This window comes from Podarcis melisellensis, assembly GCF_964234715.1.
Source record: "Podarcis melisellensis genome assembly, chromosome: Z".
NCBI lineage: Eukaryota > Metazoa > Chordata > Lepidosauria > Squamata > Lacertidae > Podarcis > Podarcis melisellensis.
In genome coordinates, this window is record NC_138547.1 from 1,806,905 (window position 1) to 1,827,432 (window position 20,528).

At 48.3% G+C, this 20,528-nt stretch overlaps 1 protein-coding gene and 1 long non-coding RNA gene across 6 annotated transcripts in view; both read left to right on the forward strand.

The window, feature by feature from the left end:
* STRBP (spermatid perinuclear RNA binding protein) overlaps positions 1 to 20,528 on the forward strand; it is a 114,781-nt gene that overhangs the window by 16,380 nt on the left and 77,873 nt on the right. The window lies entirely within an intron of this gene.
* Positions 1 to 20,528, forward strand: part of LOC309361600 — a 215,819-nt gene that overhangs the window by 334 nt on the left and 194,957 nt on the right. The gene's annotated exons all lie outside the window — the stretch shown is intronic.

Sequence of the window (20,528 nt, forward strand, 5' to 3'; positions counted from 1 at the left end):
TGGGCACTGCGGAGGATACTGTCCTGGTTACCAGTGTTGAGCATAAGAAGAACCTGTTGAATCGGGACAGTGGCCCATGTAGTCCAGCATGCTGTTCTCACAGTGGCCAACTAGATGCCCCCAATGGGCCTGAGCTCAAGGGCCACTCTCTGTCCTTTGGCTTCCAGTCACTGTGGTTCAGAAGCTTTACCTCCTCTGGCTGTGGAGACAGAGCGCAGCCACCGTGGCTGGTAGCCATTGTGTGCTGCATGAAGAAGTACAGTCATACCTCATGTTACGTTTGCTTCAGGTTGAGCGATTTCAGGTTGCGTCCCGCGGCGACCCAGAAGTACCGGAAAGGGTTACTTCCAGGTTATGCCGCTCGCACATATGCAGACGCTCAAAATGACGTCATGCGCAGAAGCAGCAAATCGCAACCCGCAGACACAGGTTGTGTTCTGCTCATGTTGCGAATGGGCCTCTGGAACGGATCCCATTCACAACCAGAGGTACCACTGTACTTTCTTTTGTCTGCCCTGAATCCTCCAACATTCAGGTTCCTTCCATGTCCACGAGTTCTGGTGTTACACAAGAGGAAGAAAACCTTCTCTATCCACGTTCCATGCATCATTTCACGCTTCCTTCGTGGCACCTCTTACCCACCTTTCTCTAAACTGACAAGTTCCAAGCGCTGTCACCTCATTTCTCCTTGGGGAGTTATAGCATCCTCTCAAAGTAACATTAAACTGGTAGTCCAGTCAGCTTCTGTTTCTGAAATGAATAGGAGTGGCACCATCTTCTCCTTTGACCCGAGCAGAAAAAAGGCTTAGGCTTAGCCCTGCCTGTCTACCTGGACGAGGAATTCCAAGGCTTTTCTGCCACACATTTTGTTGTGTGCCCCCCCTTTCAATTCCGTTTCCTGAGACTTCTGCACTCCAGCCGTATCTGCAGATCTGATGTTGGCAATCTTTTGTGCTTAGGTAGGGTTGAAAGGGCAGCTTCAGAACCAGGAACTGTCAAACAATAGGTGTTCTGTGGCTATTTTAAAATTGACATTGCTGCCTTGATGTTGTGATTCTTGCTTTCCACTTTTCTCTCCTTCCTTGGGTGTGGTGTAATTTTTATGTCGGCCACTCCAGAGAGTTGGAAAAAGCATAAAGGTAAAGGGACCCCTGACCATTAGGTCCAGTCGTGACCAACTCTGGGGCTGCGGCGCTCATCTCGCTTTATTGGCTGAGGGAGCCAGCATACAGCTTCCAGGTCATGTGGCCAGCATGACTAAACCACTTCTGGCGAACAAGAGCAGCGCACGGAAACGCTGTTTACCTTCCTGCTGGAGCGGTACCTATTTATCTACTTGTACTTTGACGTGCTTTCGAAGTGCTAGGTTGGCAGGAGCAGGGACCGAGCAACGGGAGCTCACCCCATTGCAGAGATTCGAACCGCCGATCTTCTGATTGGCAAGCCCTAGGCTCTGTGAGCCAGTGTGGTGTAGTGGTTAAGAGCAGTAGTCTTGTAATCTGGGGAACTGGGTTCTCTTCCCCGCTCCTCCACCTGCAGCTGCTGGGTGACCTTGGGCCAGTCACGCTTCTCTGAAGTCTCTCAGCCCCACTCACCTCACAGAGTGTTTGTTGTGGGGGAGGAAGGGAGAGGAGAATGTGAGCCGCTTTGAGACTCCTGAAGGGGAGTGAAAGGCGGGATATCAAATCCAAACTCTTCTTCTTCTTCTTCTTGTGGTTTAACCCACAGCGCCACCAAAAAAGCATATTCACCTATTAAATAAATAAATAAGAATCTTACCTCTGCTATTAAAACTGCAAGGTAGCCTTGGAAAAACTCCCTGTTCTGGGGGCGAGGGCGGATAATGCTTCCCTACTTCACAGGGTTGTTGTAAGCATTGTGGAAAAGACATGTAGTGTGCTTTGAGTTCTCAAAAATTGCTATTAACCTGACTGAATGGCCCCATTAAAAACCTGTATATGTGACTGCAATAAAATTGCATTGAGATAAGCAGTCCATAACGAGCCTTGAATTTATAGGTTGTCTGAGGAGGCTGGATCAGCCAAACAACCATCTTACAGCTGCTTTCTCCGCTCTGTTTTATTGGCAGCTGCAAATGAGGGCTATGTCGCGAGGCTTTGCTGCCGGTGATTCCTTTCTGCCAAACGGAACTATCATGGATTGTTAATTATTGGCATTGCTTCTGCACAGTGGGCGTGGGAGAATCTGGGCACTCACTCACGCTGTGCTTAAAGTAGTCTCTTGAGTCCTTGGTGCGCATCGGTGATGGACAGAGGTTATTCTCGGGTCAGTCCTTCTGGCCTCGTCAGATTGCCACAGATTGCAGCTGCCTGTTTGGGAGCCCCTGGAACACCTGTGATGTCATAGCTCTCAGAATCTGTGCAGTTAACTAAGGAAGCTGGGGGACAAATGTTTCCTGCCACAGCTGACAAAAAAGGTTGACTGGTAGTGACCACATGGAACCTGCAACAGGTGACGGTCTTAAGATGGGATGTGAGGAGGTAGCAGGCATTCAAACAGGACTGTTGTTAGGTGCTTGCTTATACAGGCGAAACTCAAAAAATTAGAATATTGTGGGAAAGTTCCTTTATTTCACTAATTCAACTTCAAAGGTGAAACTAATATACGAGATCGATTCATGACCTGCAAAGCGAGATATGTCAAGCCTTGATTTGTTCTACAGGTGAAACTCGAAAAATTAGAATATCGTGGAAAAGTTCATTTATTTCAGTAATTCAGCTTAAAAGGTAAAACTAATATATGAGATTGACTCATGATTTGCAATCCTTGTTTTGCTGATTTCCTTGAATATTCTAATTTTCTGAGATGGTTCATTTGGGGTTTTCACCAGCTGTATGCCATGATCAAGGCAATGACAACAAATCAAGGCTTGACATATCTCACTTGGCATGTCACGAGTCAATCTCATATATGAGTTTCACCTTTCAAGTTGGATTACGGAAATCAAGGAACTTGTCCACGATATTCTAATTTTTCAAGTTTCACCTGTACAAGTTTCATGTGGCGCTTCAGGCTGCTGTGACCTAGGAGCAGGCAATGGTTGATTCCTTATTCTCTGACTGGATGCAGACACCCTCCCTTCGCCACCAGACAACTTTTCCTCTGCTCCACTTTCTAGCTGATTAGCATCTTATCTGCTGAAGAGAGCTCTGGAGATTGCAAACCATTTTTGTGACATTTTGGTGGGCTTAGCAAGGATGTTATAGATTTTGGATGTTTTCTTATAGGACGACACTTTGGGGGGGGTAAGAAAGTGATTGTGTTTGTAGGTGAGAAAGATTATATTGCATGTCTGCGTGTGCGCACAGAATTGAATGGAGGATGTAAGAATGTTAAATCCAGGTCTCGTGCTTATTTTATATTGATGTTTAGTTCTACGGCTGTCCAGGAGAATGTGTGTTCTGCATTCCTGTTAGCGCCCACCTTGTTAACTGCAGCTATATTAGCATTATATGGAAGACTTACAGTGGCGGTGTGTGTGTGGGGGGGGGGAAACCCTCTCCATGTAGCAAAGCTCCAGACCCAGATGGTGCTGCTGCCGCAGTCAACCAGTTGACCAGGGGAATGATCTTAAAGCGGCCTCTAAAAGTTGGCTGATTTCCGGTATATCTCATACATCTCTCTTAACTTGGGGAGAGTTCTGTTCTTGGTGGAAAGTATCATGATTGTGTATTTCTGGGAGAATCACTCTCTATTTAGCAGCAGCTCTTGGAAATTGCTCCATTACAGCAGCAGCCGAAGTGTGCGGCCGCAAATCATGCATGGGGAGTTGGTGTTTGCATTCTAGTGAGATGTTTCCTATTGCTCTTGGAAAGCTCTGATGAAATTGTCTTGTCTGGGGTGGCTGTTCCATACATAGCTGTCAACCTTCCCTTTTTTTGCTGGAAATTCCCTTATTCCAGCACCATTTCCTGCTGCTATCCTAGATTGTTAGATATCCCGTAGAGCAGTGTTCCCCAACCTTGGGTCTCCAGCTGTTTTTGGACTACAACTCCCATCATCCCTTGCTAAGAAGACCAGTGGTCGGGGATGATGGGAATTGCAGTCCGAAAACAGCTGGAGACCCAAGGTTGGGGAACACTGCCGTAGAGTGTCCCCAGGACAGGTGAGGCTGCTGATCCTTTATTTTCGAGGCTGCTGATCCCTTATTTTCAAATCTGAAAGTTGACAGCTATGGTTCCATATTAGCTGCTGCTTTTGATACAAAAGTCTTGCTGGAATTAAGTGGTCTCGCTTGGAAGACCCTGTGCCACCACCACCCTTTTTGTATATTGGTGATGTAAATGGCAAGGACTTTGAAGGAGAGAAGGGCAGCAGGGTTTGCTTGCTAGGCAAGACGGTGGCTTAGCTTTCAGCACTTGCACTTTTTCTGCTGTGCTTTGATAGTGCAAGTTACCTGTGCCTAGTACTTGTCAGCCGGCAATGCATCTACCCCACCCCCACCCCATGCCATGGCTCTGCACCAGAAACTTGACCACCCAGATTCTCTTCTCGGAGAGGGAGAGCAAAGCAGCTGCACAGTGAATTCTCTGGCTCTCTAGTGGCGTATAACGTCTTCAGTCCCTGTACTCTTATCACATCTGCATATGTCATTGATTTTGAGGGCTCATCACTACAGTCTTTAGGAGTGAATTAGCAGCCAAACTGGTTCAGGACTCAACTCCTCACAAGTGGTTTGCTAGAGGGTGGGAGGCAGCTGTATCAGGGCATCTAACTCAGCAGAGCAGGATGATAAGAAGTCAGTTTTTTTTAATTCAAAAAAGGATAGGATAGGATTGATGTGGCTTAGCTTTTGTTTTTTCCTTACATTTAATAAATCAGCTTCTTCTTCCTGCAAGACATGTAACCCTGCGGAGGGATGCGGAATCCTGAAATGATGTGATACGGGTTTAGATGGCTGAACTCCATAGTTTGATGTCGTATGATTGTTTATTAAAAACCAATAAAATAGATTCTAAAAGAAAGAACTCAATCAATTGGAGGCCCACCAAGTTTGCGGGTGAATAGCATTTTAAAAACTAAATAAATAAATAAATAAAATAATGTTTTCTGTAGCTCACATTTCAGAACAGCCAATGGTGAATGACACAATGCGCAATGATGTAACTGGATCAAAAAAACCATTATTCATTACACTGACAATATCACAGCTTGACTTACTATTTACTAGATTTTTTAAATTTGGGTTGTAAAACTGGTTCTTACATTAGACTTTACAGTTTGTGGAGAATATTATTTGGAGAATTTTCTAGTAGAGAATATTCTCAAGAATATTCTCATTCTCGAAAATATTCCCTGGAGAATATTCTCACCCACGTCACTACCCAGGACCATTTTGGAGGGTGCACAGGGAGGGGGAGAAAGCCCATCGTGTATGCCTTCTGCCTGCTAGGTGAATTTCACCCAACCTAAAGTGAACAGGATTTGTAAAACCTAGGCTCCAGCAGCAAACTTTACTTCTACATGGTTAAAACTCTCCTATCAGACCGTGGCCAATCTTAGGCTCTTCCAAATCATTAATGACAGATGTTTCCAGACATACTCAATATGAATTTTGAAGTTTTCAGTTCAGGGTTCAAATTCTGCTTCAGCTGACACTTGCATCAACTTCCCTATGCTTCATGGAAAGTACCATGGTTTTTCTAGTGCAGGAAAAGGTCGGATTGTTGCTGCCTATTTCATAAGGATCCAGATAGGCTTCACTTAACCTTGAGCGTCAAATGCAGAAGCAGTTGTCATCCGGACATATCTTTCTGAAATCACTCCATGAGCGAAAGGCACCAAGGCTTCTGAGAGACTTTATGGAAATGAAACTGCAGATTATTATAAGTCCTGTTCTTCTGTTTCTTCTGAGGCTTCCCATCTGTCGCAAAACAATATTTTGGTTTCAAGTGCTGCTCAGCAGATTGGGGGAGGGATGAAAAATAACAATTAGAAAAAATTAAAGCTGGAGGGGGGGGGGAATCACATCCTTATCACGCCCCTTAGTGCTGTGCATGGGAACAGGATCAAGGACCAGATTCATAGCTTTGCTGGGAGTAGGTGGGTGTGTTGACACCTGCACTCATTGCTGTCTGTGGAAGCACAAGTGGCTAGGAGTACCTTTTACCGCATTGGGCTGGGATGCCAGCTATGAACCTAGCTGGAGAAATCGGACCTTGTCTCAGTAATCCATTCACTAGTCATGTCCAGGTTAGGCTACTGTAATGTGCTCTATGTCCGCCTCCCTTTGAAGACCACCCAGAAACTCTAGCTGGTGCAAACTGTTGCTGCTTGGTGGCTTGCAGGGGTAAGGGGGTCAGAGTGTGGGACACCAATTCTGTACCAGTTGCACAGGTTACGACTTCATTTTCAAGGCCCAAAGTGTTGGTTTTAACTTTGTAAAGTGCAAGACCAGGGGGTGGTTAACTTGTAGTGCAACCAGCGAACTCTGCTGAGTTTTTTGTGCCCCAATACACCAATGAATTTGCCCATTTTTAAAAAAGTTAAAATTGGCTATGGCCCACTTTTTAACACTTTCGGATTCTGTTCTTGGAGGGTTGACCTTAACCCGAAACATGTTAGCTACCCTTGCCCTAAATGCTTGGGGCCGACTTATTTGTCCGGGCATTGAGATCTGCCCCAGAGGTCCTGCTAGTGTGCCTGCCTGTGATTTAGTTGACATGCACAGAAGTTGGGGGGCTTTTCTCTGGTGGCCCCCAGATTGTGGAATTCCTTTCCCACAGAGATGTGCATGGCCTTGATGTATAAAACCCACTTTTTTTGGTCTATATTGCAGAATGCACCATAGGTAGCTTTATTTTCAATGGTCATGTTGTTTATTTTCAATGGTCTTTTTCATAGCTATTAATGTTATTGTAACTAATTGCTACGATTGTTTGTCATCTTATAATCTTGTGTGCTTTCTTGGGTGGGGCATGCCCCCCAAAGGCAGCATATAAACAATTTCAAGTAATTAGTTTAAATAGCATTTGGGATTGCTTGATCCTCTAGCTGAGCGTCGAACTGGGATGGGCAAATGTCAGACTTGAATCTACTAGCAGATCTTTGGATGGTTTGTAGCAGCTCTGCAAGGGCTTCTTGCTCCCAGTTGTTGAACCATAGCAACAAAAGCTCGACTTGTTCCACGTAAAGTAGTCTGCTGAAAAGCAGAGCACCAACTAGGAGTAGGCTTGTGTATGGAAGGCAGGACCTCAAGCAGCAGGATGCACAGGGGCAGCAGACCTGGCCTCTGCCGCAGTGGCAGCCACAGCTGTGCATGCTCCTTGGAGGCTGGGCCTGCTTCTTCTTTGGCTAGACCCCTCCCCAAATGCTGCCTCAACAGCAACCTGTTGGCAAATACAGTCCTAGCTCTTGTTATGTTCGGTTCAGGTTACGTCTTTTCAGGTTGCGTCCTGTGACAACCCCGAAGTACCGGAAAGGGTTACTTCTGGGTTGCGTCGCATGCACAGACATGCAAAATGATGTCACGCGCATGCGCAGAAGCAGCGAATTGTGATCCGTTGCATTCCTTTCAGGTTGTGAACGGGGCTCCGGAACGGATCCTGTTCGCAACCAGAGGTACCACTGTAAGGAACACTGCTGGTCTCCTCCCACCTCTAGGGAGGAAATGGGGTCTCCTGGGGTCTTTGCCCACCTGGTGTGATTCAGAGAAGGCCCCTTACGCACTCTGATGGCCTTTGTTGGTTAATTCTGATTTGATTTCCCTCCCAGCCTTGTTCCCGATGTAAGCTTTCCCTCACTCCTTCTTCCCAAATGGGAGGGGGAATTTTGTGGTTTCCTCAGCCATCACAATGTCCTTGGCTGGCCCTGGTGAAAGGTTCGTGAGCTCAGTTCAGTCCTGGTACTGAAGTCTCCTGCTCAGAATGTGCTCAATTGCACATTTAATTCTAACTTGCTTGTCTGTAGTTGAAAGTTTGTGGAGGTCTGCAAAAAAAAACCTTCAAACTAAACCAAGGCTGACCAGCTGTTTACTGACGCTGAAGGTCACTGCCTGAGATACCAAGAAATGTTCCCATCCGGGCTTGTTTTTGGAAAGGTGGTGGCCTAGATGTGAAGGGCGTCTCTGTTCTTATCTTACCCTGACAGCAGAAAACTGTACTGCTCTCGCTCTACACCACCTCTGTGTTCCTGGTATAAAGTTTCCATGGAGAAAGGGTTCTAAAGCAAAGATGTGGGCTTCATTTGCAACCCTTTAAAAAATTCATTTTGTAATGTATATTGAAACGGAGAGAACAGTTATAACACATTAAAATTAAAAGGTTAAGAACAAAAATACAAAATAGCACATAGCATGGGTCCAGTTGTGCATGGGTTAAATAACAAAGTCCAAGTAAATAATAATAGCGTTATCTTATTATCAAATGTAATTCCAGATTGCCAGGCTTATGATGAGGCTCGTGTTCAAAAGGATGATTCTACTGTATATGTAAAAAGTATCTGGAGGTTCTAGTCCTTGTCAAAATCTCAAATTCTGCGTATTTTTCTCCGTTATAGCTGTATTCCAGAGTGTATTTGTAATCCTTGAGTGGAAATAGCCTGGGGGAACCCAATACCTTTGGGAGTCCAGCCCAAAGGCTCCCGGTAAAGTCAGAGGTCATATTCTGGCTGGTGGTGTCAAGTGAAGTAGAGAGGATTTTGGTGGGTGCTTCTGCAGGCACAGAATTTAATCCCCACTCTCTATTGCCTGGACAACTCATTAGTGGGACCTGCAGTGAACATAGCCTGGTGGGTGGGTGCAATTTGGGCATGCTGCCTCAGTGACCCCTGACAGATTTGTTTCCTCTTGGGAAGCAGAGCTACTTTGAAAGTCATCTCTCCACGTTAGAGCCATTCAGATCACACAGGGGACCTCACCATACCTGCTGCAAAGAATGTGCTTTTATGCCTCATGCTCCCTTTTTAATATACTACACTGGTACCTCGGGTTAAGTACTTAATTCGTTCCAGAGGTCCGTACTTAACCTGAAACTGTTCTTAACCTGAAACACCACTTTAGCTAATGGAGCCTCCTGCTGCTGCCACACCGCCACTGCACAATTTCTGTTCTCATCCTGAAGCAAAGTTCTTAACCTGAAGCACTATTTCTGGGTTAGCAGAGTCTGTAATCTGAAGCATATGTAACCTGAAGCGTATGTAACCCGAGGTACCACTGTATTCCTTAAACATGCACACACCCTTAAATGAGCTTTGCTTGGAGTAAAGCTTTATCGATCCTGGGAATAAGTGTCTTTTAAGAGGAGTGTCAGGATGCGGGTGGCGCTGTGGGTTAAACCACAGAGCCTAGGACTTGCCGATTGGAAGGTCAGTGGTTCGAATCCCTGCGACGGGGTGAGCTCCTGTTGCTCAGTCCCTGCTCCTGCCAACCTAGCAGTTTGAAAGCACGTCAAAGTGCAAGTAGATAAATAGGTACCGCTCTGGTGGGAAGGTAGATGGTGTTTCCATGCACTGCTCTGTTTCTCCAGATGACCTGGAAGCTGTACGCCGGCTCCCTTGGCCAGTAAAGCGAGATGAGCGCTGCAACCCCCGAGTCATCCGCAACTGGACCTAATGGTCAGGGGTCCCTTTACCTTTAAGAGGAGTGTCCTGCTAACCTTCTACCACCCTTCCATTTTTGGTCTGATGAGCTTTAATGCAATGCTGCTTATTGCCTGCTGCAGCTGCATTGTGGGGGGATGGTGGGCAGAGTAACTGCTTTGCATACAGAAGGTCCCAGGTTCATTCGCTGGCATCCCCTGGTAGGTCTGGGAAAGACTTTCTGTCGGACCCTTGAGAGTCATGGCCACTCTGTGTGGTCAGCACAAAGCTAGGATCAGTGGCTTGACTCAGAATAAAGCAGTTTCCTATGCTTCTAATGTTCTCCAGTGCGCATGCGGGATCCTCTGATGCCACAACCTGGAACAGCCTTTCTCAACATGGTGTCCTCCAGGTGCGTTGTGCTGCAACTCCCACCAGCATGGCCAGTGGCCATGGATGATAATAATAATAATATAATAATAATAATTTATTATTTATACCCTGCCCATCTGGCTGACTTTCCCCAGCCACTCTGGGCGGCTCCCAATCAAGTGTTAAAAACAATACAGCATTAAATATTAAAAACTTCCCTGAACTGCCTTCAGGGCTGCCCTGGGCTGCCTTCAGATGTCTTCTAAAAGTCGGATAGCTGCTTATTTCCTTGACATCTGACGGGAGGGTGTCCCACAGGGCTGGCGCCACTACCGAGAAGGCCCTCTGCCTGTTTCCCTGTAACCTCACTTCTCGCAATGAGGGAACCGCCAGAAGGCCCTCGGCACTGGATCTCAGTGTAATGGTAGTCCAGAAAATTTGGAGAACATTAGCTTCTCTGGTGTTTCAGGATTAAGGGAGAACTCGGGACATATGCCCTTGATATACAGTGGTGCCCCGCAAGACGAATGCCTCGCAAGACGAAAAACCCGCAAGACAAAAGGGTTTTTCGGTTTTTGCGACGCTTCGCTAGACGATTTTCCCTATGGGCTTGCATCGCAAGACGAAAGCCCATAGGGAAATCTCGGGGACCTTTTTTTAAATGCTGGCGGTGGGGAGCAAAGCCTTTCCCCCCCCTCCGGACTTCAGAAGAGGTCCAGGAAGGCCGGCGGGGGCGAAAGGCTTTGCTCCCCACCGCCAGCATTTTAAAAGCGGTCCGGGATAGCAGGGAAGCGCTTCCCGCTATCCCAGACGGCTTTTGAAGGCAGGCAGGGGGGGGCAAAGACTTTTGCCCCCCGCCCGCCTTGGGAAGAGGTCCTGGACCTCTTCCGAAGGCGGGCGGGGGGCAAAAGTCTTTGCTCCCCCCTGCCTGCCTTTCCGGGGGCTTTTAAATCGCCCCAGGACTGTCCGGGGCGATTTAAAAGCCCCCGGAAGGCTTTTGAAGCCTCCCCCCGCCGCCCGGCTTCGGGGCATCGTCCCGATGCCGGGCGGCGGGGCAGGAACGCCTCTCCCAGCCGCCCGGCTTCGGGGCATCGTTCCGATGCCGGGCGGCGGGGCAGGAACGCCTCCCGCCGCCGCCCGGCATCGGAACGATGTCCCGAAGCCCGGCGGCGGGGCAGGAAAGCCTCCCCCGCCGCCCGGCATCGGAACGATGTCCCGAAGCCGGGCGGCCGGGCGGGAAAGCCTCCCCCAGCCGCCCGGCTTCGGGGCAGGAAAGCCTCCCCCCCCGCCACCCGGCTTCGGGGCAGGAACGCCTCCCCCAGCCGCCCGGCTTCGGGGCATCGTCCCGATGCCGGGCGGTGGGGCAGGAACGCCTCCCCCCGCCGCCCGGCATCGGAACGATGTCCCGAAGCCGGGCGGCCGGGCGGGAAAGCCTCCCCCAGCCGCCCGGCTTCGGGGCATCGTCCCGATGCCGGGCGGTGGGGCAGGAACGCCTCCCCCAGCCGCCCGGCTTCGGGGCATCGTCCCGATGCCGGGCGGTGGGGCAGGAACGCCTCCCCCAGCCGCCCGGCTTCGGGGCATCGTCCCGATGCCGGGCGGTGGGGCAGGAAAGCCTCCCCCCGCCGCCCGGCTTCGGGGCATCGTCCCGATGCCGGGCGGTGGGGCAGGAACGCCTCCCCCAGCCGCCCGGCTTCGGGGCATCGTCCCGATGCCGGGCGGTGGGGCAGGAAAGCCTCCCCCAGCCGCCCGGCATCGGAACGATGTCCCGAAGCCGGGCGGCCGGGCGGGAAAGCCTCCCCCAGCCGCCCGGCTTCGGGGCATCGTCCCGATGCCGGGCGGTGGGGCAGGAACGCCTCCCCCAGCCGCCCGGCTTCGGGGCATCGTCCCGATGCCGGGCGGTGGGGCAGGAAAGCCTCCCCCAGCCGCCCGGCATCGGAACGATGTCCCGAAGCCGGGCGGCCGGGTGGGAAAGCCTCCCCCCGCCGCCCGGCTTCGGGGCAGGAACGCCTCCCCCAGCCGCCCGGCTTCGGGGCATCGTCCCGATGCCGGGCGGTGGGGCAGGAAAGCCTCCCCCAGCCGCCCGGCATCGGAACGATGTCCCGAAGCCGGGCGGCCGGGCGGGAAAGCCTCCCCCCGCCGCCCGGCTTCGGGGCATCGTCCCGATGCCGGGCGGTGGGGCAGGAACGCCTCCCCCAGCCGCCCGGCTTCGGGGCATCGTCCCGATGCCGGGCGGTGGGGCAGGAACGCCTCCCCCAGCCGCCCGGCTTCGGGGCATCGTCCCGATGCCGGGCGGTGGGGCAGGAAAGCCTCCCCCCGCCGCCCGGCATCGGAACGATGTCCCGAAGCCGGGCGGCCGGGCGGGAAAGCCTCCCCCAGCCGCCCGGCATCGGGGCATCGTCCCGAAGCCCGGCGGCGGGGCGGGAAAGCCTCCCCCCGCCGCCCGGCATCGGAACGATGTCCCGAAGCCGAGCGGGGGGGCGAGAAAGCCTTTGTCCCCCCTGCCTGCCTTCCCAGGGGCTTTTAAATCGCCCCGGACAGCGGAGAAGTCCTCCGCTGTCCCGGGCGATTTTAAAATGCCGCCCGCCAGAAGAGGTCGGGGGAAGGCGGTTTCCATAGGAACGCATTAATTGATTTTCAATGCATTCCTATGGAAAACCGTGCATCGCAAGACGAAAAACTCGCAAGACGAAGAGACTTGCGGAACGAATTAATTTCGTCTTGCGAGGCACTACTGTAAGTAGTAATGCTGAAGAATACACCTCTAGGCCTCTGTGTAAGGTGCAAAATGAGGGTTTCGATGACTGTAAAGGCAGATCCAAGGCATTATCGCTCCCCTCCCTTTTCTACCACCCCCAAGTCTTTTCTGAGTCATTCCGTCACCTTACTGGCAGATGGAGAAATAGTTTCCCCAGCCGGTCTCCTCTGTCATTCCTGAGGATGTCTTATTCAATTTATTCCTCATCAGTGTTGGAATATTTTTCCTGTTCTTGCTTGGTTGCAGTGGCAGCTTCTATTGCGCTTGGTTGGAATAGTAATTGGTTCCAGCCATTGGCTTTGGCTTCTTGTAAGCTGCTTTTTTCATTTTTTTTCCGAAAGTGTGTATCCCCAGCCCTCATCCCTTCAAAATAGAACTATGTCGAGCACAGCCAGGCATTCTCCATTGCCGTCTTCAGCCTTTTACTACAGTACTTAACAGTGTCTGGGATGAGCAGTCATCCTTGTGGTGGCTTAACGAGGTTCCTGGTGCAAATCTTCACATTTGCGTTTGACCCCTTCTCTTAAGGGAGTGACTACATGTTGTAGTCCTGCCTCTTTTTATGAAATAAACCTGTGTGTGGTGAGCCTCTGGCTTCTACACACATGGGCGTGTAGGTATGAGAATGCCTCTGGGATGTCACAGCCAGCCATCTCCACACGCAGGTCGGTTGCAAGAAACACTCCCTGCTTAAATCGGATGAGGTGAAATCCTCTTGCGATGGCTTCTTACCTTACGAAAATTACCTTACTGTAAATTGGCACAAGTGTTGATTGCCATCTCTGAAGCAGCTCACACCACACTCCCTGAACAAAGGCTGGCCATATATCTGAATCTCATTAATGGGAGATGCCATTTGGCCTTTGCCAGGTCACAGTTGAAAAACCTCCTATTTTAATCTTGGTCTTTTTAGGAAACCCATCTGAAAGCCCATGGTGTTAGTGGCTATGGATTAATGTGCTGATTAAGAAGCACTGGAGCATGAACAGTTCAAGTACCTCAAATATTGTCTAGCTCTGGAAAGAAAGCTGCTTGGGAAATGTTTCCTTTTTTAGGATTAGAATCCTAGAATTGTAGAGTTGGAAGGGACACCAGGGGTCATCTAGTCCAACCCCCTGCAATGCAGGAATCGCAGCTAAAGAATTCCTGACAGGTGACCATCCAACCTCTGTTAAAACAAGCCTCCAGTGAAGAACTTCCGAGATCGTCCACTGCCCTGCTGTCGAACAGCTCTTACTACCAGAAAGTTCTTCCTAATGTATAGCTGCAATCTCCTTTTTTGTAATTTGAATCCGTTGGTTCAGGTCCTACACTCTGGAGCAGCAGAAAATAAGCTTACTCCATCTTCCATGTGACAGCCCTTCAGGTATTTTAAGATGGAAATCTTGTCACCTCTCTGTCTTGTCCAGGCTAAAGATACACAATTCCCTCAACTGTTCTTCATAACGCTCAGTTTTCAGGCTCTTTATCATCTTGGTCTCCCTTCTCTGCACAAGCTTTACCTGGTCAGCATCCTTCTTAAACTCTTATGCCCAGAACTGAACACAGGAGTCTAGGTGGGGTCTGACCAAGGCAGAAAAGTGTGGTACTATAACTTCCCTTTATCTGGACACTATAGAGCTCAGAGCTGAGGCTCCAGTACTATGGCCACCTCATGAGAAGAGAAGACTCCCTGGAAAAGACCCTGATGCTGGGAAAGATGGAGGGCGCAAGGAGAAGGGGACGGCAGAGGACGAGATGGTGGGACAGTGTTCTCGAAGCTACCAGCATGAGTGTGACCAAACTGCGGGAGGCAGTGGAAGACAGGAGGGCCTGGCGTGCTCTGGTCCAGGGGGTCACGAAGAGTCGGACACAACTAAACAACAACAACAGAGCTCAGAACTGCATTAGGGATTCCCCCCCCCCCGCTCCATCATCTTGTTGACTCATATTGACTAAGACCCCCCTCTAGATCCTTTTCACATGTACTGCTGTCAAGCCAGGTGTACTTCATCCTGTATTTGTGCATCTGATTATTTCTGCCTATGTGCAGAACCTTAAATTTTACCCAATTGAAAGTCATATTGTTAGTTTTCAGGGACAGTCAAAGGTGCATTGCCCTCACAGTTGTTTTTGTTTTTGTTTTTGTGGTGGTGCTATTTCTTCTTAAAGGTAAAGGTAAAGGACCCTGACCGTTAGGTCCAGTCGTGACCAACTCTGGGGTTGCAGCGCTCATCTTGCTTTACTGGCCGAGGGAGCTGGTATACAGCTTCTGGGTCATGTGGCCAGCAGGACTAAGCCGCTTCTGGCGAACCAGAGCAGCGCACGGAAACACTGTTTACCTTCCCACCAGAGCGGTACCTATTTATCTACTTGCACTTTGATGTGCTTTCAAACTGCTAGGCTGGCAGGAGCAGGGACCGAGCAACAGGAGCTCACCCCATCGCGGGGATTCGAACCGCCGACCTTCCGATCTGCAAGCCCAAGAGGCTCAGTGGTTTAGCATTGTATTAAAAAAAAAAATCATGCTTGGATATGTGTCACAAGTTGCTGGGATATGCCCCCAAAATGTTGTTAGTCATCGTTAGCTTCCACCTACCCTGTTCTTGAATGTTGATACCTTGGAACTTGATGTCACATGTTTTGGGTTGTCCCTTTGGCAATAGACATTTCACACTATTGCCCTAGATCAGTTTGCTCCAGTCCAGAGTCTGAGGAACTCCTTGAGGATATTCCACGCTCTGCACAGGGCAGCCTTATATTTGCACACAGTGTATAGACAACCCTGGCCCTGGTGGGCATGCCTGTTCTGATTGTCCTGTTAAATTTTTTTAGCTGCATCTTTAAATACATCTAGGAATGTACTTTGGAGCATAAGGTGTGAAGAGGCTCCTAGTCTAGAGAGAAATGCTTTGTCCCTTGCCATAAAATCATGATCTAATTCAGCCTTCCCTAACCTTGTGCTTGCCAGATGTTTTGATCTGCAACTTCCATCAGCCCAAGCCAGCATGGCTGATGGAAGCTCTAGTTCAAAATACCTGGAGGGCGCCAAGGTTGGCAGCAATTGGTCTCACAGTTTGCTTCCTGTGATCTTTATCACTGCTTGTAGAAGGACAGAATCCCCAGCCCCCAATTTGTCCCTTTCCCACACTGCACACTTTCTAATTTTCTTTGTGCACAAAATGCAGATGATTTTTTTTTCTATTCAAAGATACATGCAGTATCTCCTTCTTACTAGTCTCTCTCTTGTTGCTAACTTATGGGAGGAAAACGTTAAGCATTGCAAAATTCGTCCTCCTTCCCCTCTTCTCCCACCTGCCCCCATTTCTTACTTTTGCTGTCTCCATGCTTTTCTTCCATTCACCTGCCCCCGCCCCGCTTGTTTTCTCAGCATTAGTCCCTTAGGAATTATTCCTGGATATGCAAGCGTCCTGCAGCGTGTAACTATTTTTAGCTCTGCAGTGCAGCGTTTAGCAGATCCCATTGTATTCTTGTCTTATGACTGTGGTTTATCCCACCCTTTATAAAAAAAATACCTTAAGAAATTTCCACTGAGCACAATGGTGAAAGGTGCACAAGAGCTTTTGCTACCCCTCTCCACCCAGCAGTGAATGTGCCACTGCTTGGAATATTGTTGCCTTCTGCCTATTATGTGTTTTGCAAATTAATTTCCAGTTTAGCTCAGCAGTGAGTCTTTGCTTTCCTTCCCTCTATTTGGTTCACCTCTCCCTGCCTGCTTTCCAGGGGTTCCTTCAAAATAAGGTTTACAACCTGATAAAGCAAGCCCTAGTTAGAAAGGAAGGTCCCCCGGTGTTAGGAAGATAGCCAGCTGTGCTCTGCAGCAGAGATGTCCACCAGCCTAGAAAGGCTGAAAAGAGGTTTGGACACTGCCACAGTTATCTGAGATATAGTAAAGTTAAAACCCATAAAGGATTCCTCAATCATATAATTAGGAAATCGCTATTTACTGTATAGGAAAGAAACAAAAAAAAATTACTGGATCCCCAAACCCCTTGGTGGTTGTCACCGGTAGAAGCAATAGCAGTAAAAAAGAAAAATATGGGTAATAATTGGGTAACGTATAAGGAAATGTTAGAAGAAGAAAATAACCAATTGAAAAATTAAAAATATGAAGAATTAAAGCAGACAGGACTGAACTGGCTACAGTATTATCCGTTAAATGAATTTTTTAAAGCAGATAAAAAGATAAATGAATTTGACACAAATATATCAGATTTAGAAAAATAATTATTATTAAACAATAAAAAGATATTATCTAAAACATACAGACTATTACTAGACTGGAACCTTAAGGACAAGGAGGTGAAGGAGGTGAAGGGGAAGAAGAAGAAGAAGAAGAGTTTGGATTTGATATCCCGCCTTTCACTCCCTTTAAGGAGTCTCAAAGTGGCTAACATTCTCCTTTCCCTTCCTCCCCCACAACAAACACTCTGTGAGGTGAGTGGGGCTGAGAGACTTCAGAGAAGTGTGACTGGCCCAAGGTCACCCAGCAGCTGCAGGTGGAGGAGCGGGGAAGAGAACCCGGTTCCCCAGATTAGAGACTACCGCTCTTAACCACTACACCACACTGGGCACATGATTTTGGTTATCCAATTGAGATGGAAAAATGGGGGAAATTATGGAAAAAAGACTTAAAATTCACCGCGTGCTATCTGATAAAAGAAAACTTTATGAAAATGATATACAGATGGTACCTGATCTCATCCATATTAGCAAAAATAATTGTATTTTTTGCTCTATAAGATGCACCAGACCACAAGACGCACCTAGTTTTTGGAGGAGGAAAACAAGAAAAAAAATATTCTGAATCCCAGAAGCCAGAACAGCAAGAGGGATCTCTGCGCAGTGAAAGCAGCAATCCCTCTTGCTGTTCTGGCTTCTGGGATAGCTGCGCAGCCTGCATTTGCTCCATAAGACGCACACACGTTTCCCCTTACTTTTTAGGAGGGAAAAAGTGAGTCTTATAGAGCAAAAAATACGGTTTATAAAAAGAATAACAATATGTGTTAGAGATATAAACAAAATGAAGGAACCTTTTCCCACATGTGGTAGACATGCCCCCACATTAAAAAAAATTGGGGCATGATCTATGAGGAACTAAAAAGAACGCTAAAACACCCATTTTTAAACAAACCTGAAGCTTTCCTATTAGGCATTCTAACGATAAGCATTCCAAACGAAAATAAAAGAGTGTTTCTCTATGCGACAACAGCGGCCAGAGTGCTAATAGTGAAATATTGGAAAAGTGAATTAACACCAACGAAAGATGAGTGGCAATTAAAGTTGTGTGAGTACCTTGAACTAGCCAAAATGACAGACCTAATAAGAAACCACTCAAGCGATTAGGTAAAAAAGGAATGGGATTGCTTCAAAAACTATCTGATAAAAATATGTTTACAAAAATAATACTTTGCTCTGCCTAGATTAATTTCACAGTTATATGGGATAGATTGATGTTAATAAATGAATACAGAATACTCGCTACTTAAGAAAAGTATAGAAACCACAAAGAGATAGAGGGAAGTCAATCAGCACAGAAGGGATTCAAACTAGTTTTCCAGAACAGAAAGAGACTGTAAAGAAAGAAAAGAAGGAATACAAATGTAATTTCTTTCTGGGAACTTGGCGAATAGAATAATCAAATCACTGTTCGTATCCTTTGAATAATTTGGTGTACTTTATCAATTCCTTTTTTTCTTTCGCTTTTCTCTCCCCCCCCCTTTTATTTCCCTTTTATATTTTTATTCTTTTTTGTGTTGTATTTTTTCTTTTTAGTTTTGAATATTTGGATGTAATGTTTAATGTATGCTTTCTTTTTAAATTTTTAAAATGTAATAAAGATTGGAATAATAAAATAAAAATAAAAGAGGATTGGACAAATTCATGGAGGAGGCAGCTACTGATGGCTACTGGCCAAGATGGCGCTGGCCTGCCTCCATGCTCAGAGGCAGTTATGCTTCTGAATCTCTGCTTCTGGAAGCCACAGAAGGGGAGAGAATGATCTTGCGCTTGGGACCTGCTTGCTGGTTTCCCCAAGCATCTGGTTGGCCACTGTCAGAACAGGGCAGGTTAGACACCACCCCTGAAAAACTCCTCCTTTCCTTGCCACCCACCTCACCTAGCTGGGTTGGAGGACCTGAGGATGGCCTTCTGAACATAGCATTGGCCCTAAATTTAGGGGTGCAAAAGCTTAAGGCCTAGCTTCCTACCTAGTGGTGCAGCAATAAAACTCCTAGCACTTTTGCAAAGTTAAGTATGGTCCAGTATGGTTTCAAATTGAATGGGGGACTGTATGTTGAAATTCCTGGCTTCCCTTCCAATTCTACAATTCTGTGATTCTGACAATACTGCAGCTGGGGCTCTTATGCAACAAGGGAATGTAGGAAATGGCTTTACACTGTGCCAGACCATCTAGCTCAGTGTTACCTGTGTGGGCGGACAGACACAGGGATCTCTTGTAGCCCTACCTGGAGAAGCCAGGGATTAAACCTAGGGAACTTCTGTATCCACAGCATGTTCTCTTTCAGTGAGCCACAACCCTTTCCCCTCCAGGGGGAGCCCCATTTTGCTATTCAGTGTGTACTGGGTGTAAGAAGTGCATCCTGGATCAGGCCAGTGGCCCCTCTCTTCCACCATCCTGTTCTCACAGTGGCCAACCAGATGCCCACTGTGGGAAACCAGCATGCAGGATTTGAGCACAAGAGCCCTCTCCCTAGTGGGGTCTCAAGTTTCATTGGCGCCCTGTGCAATGCCAAAATTTGGTGCGCCTCCACCTCTTGCACTCCATTCTAAATAATAGTTGTGGCATTCCCTGCAGCACCCCTGAGACTCTGCACCCAGTGCGACTGAACCGGTCACGCTCCCCTAAACCCACCTGTGTTCTCCCATCCTGGTACAGTGGTACCTCGGGTTAAGTACTTAATTCGTTCCGGAGGTCCGTTCTTAACCTGAAACTGTTCTTAACCTGAAGCACCACTTTAGCTAATGGGGCCTCCTGCTGCCACCGCGCTGCCGGAGCATGATTTCTGTTCTCATCCTGAAGCAAAGTTCTTAACCTGGGTTAGCAGAGTCTGTAACCTGAAGCGTATGTAACCCGAGGTACCACTGTATTCAGAAGTAGCACTGCCTCCAGCTGTGGAGACAGAGCACAGACATCATGGCTACCACAGCTTGCCTCTCAAGTCAAGACAACCCTTCTGGACTCTGGCCTGAATAGTGCCGGATGCCCAGGTTGCAAGACGGACTTGTGCGAGGGGTGGGTGGTGGTTTCCCCTCTCTTGCACCAGCAGCAACTTCTCCCCCCTCTTTCCATGGCCACAAATACTGAAGGGGGCAAAGCAGTGCTGCTTGCACTGTGATTAATCAGGCAGTTGCGCAGAATTGCAGCTATGTTTTCTTCTCTCCCCCGCCCCCCATGCAGGCACACCAAAGGGACATTTGCTCTGACACTAAATGACTGCGTGCTTGTTTCTCAGTGACAGATCTGTGTGGCTGCATCTGAGGCACCTCAGGCTGAGGCAAGAGCAGAAACCCAAGAGAAGCCACTGCTGAAATGTGATGCGTAATCAGCGCCTTTTGACATGCAAGCCGTCTCAGCACATATTTCATGCTCAGGGGTGGGGGTGGGGATGAGGAATGGAGCCTGTAGTTAAAATGGAAGAGTGGTAGTTGTGTCATTCTTCCTGGGCATTTTTCATAGCTTTCGTCAGCTGGGCACTACAGTCCTGTGTGTGCATACTCACAAGTAATCCCACTATAACCAGCAGAGCTTGTTCCCACGTAAGTGGGTTTGGTGTTTTGTTTTTTGGATTGCATCCTAAGAGATTCTTTGGTCCAGTATGCAAAGCAGAACCTGCTGTTTCTC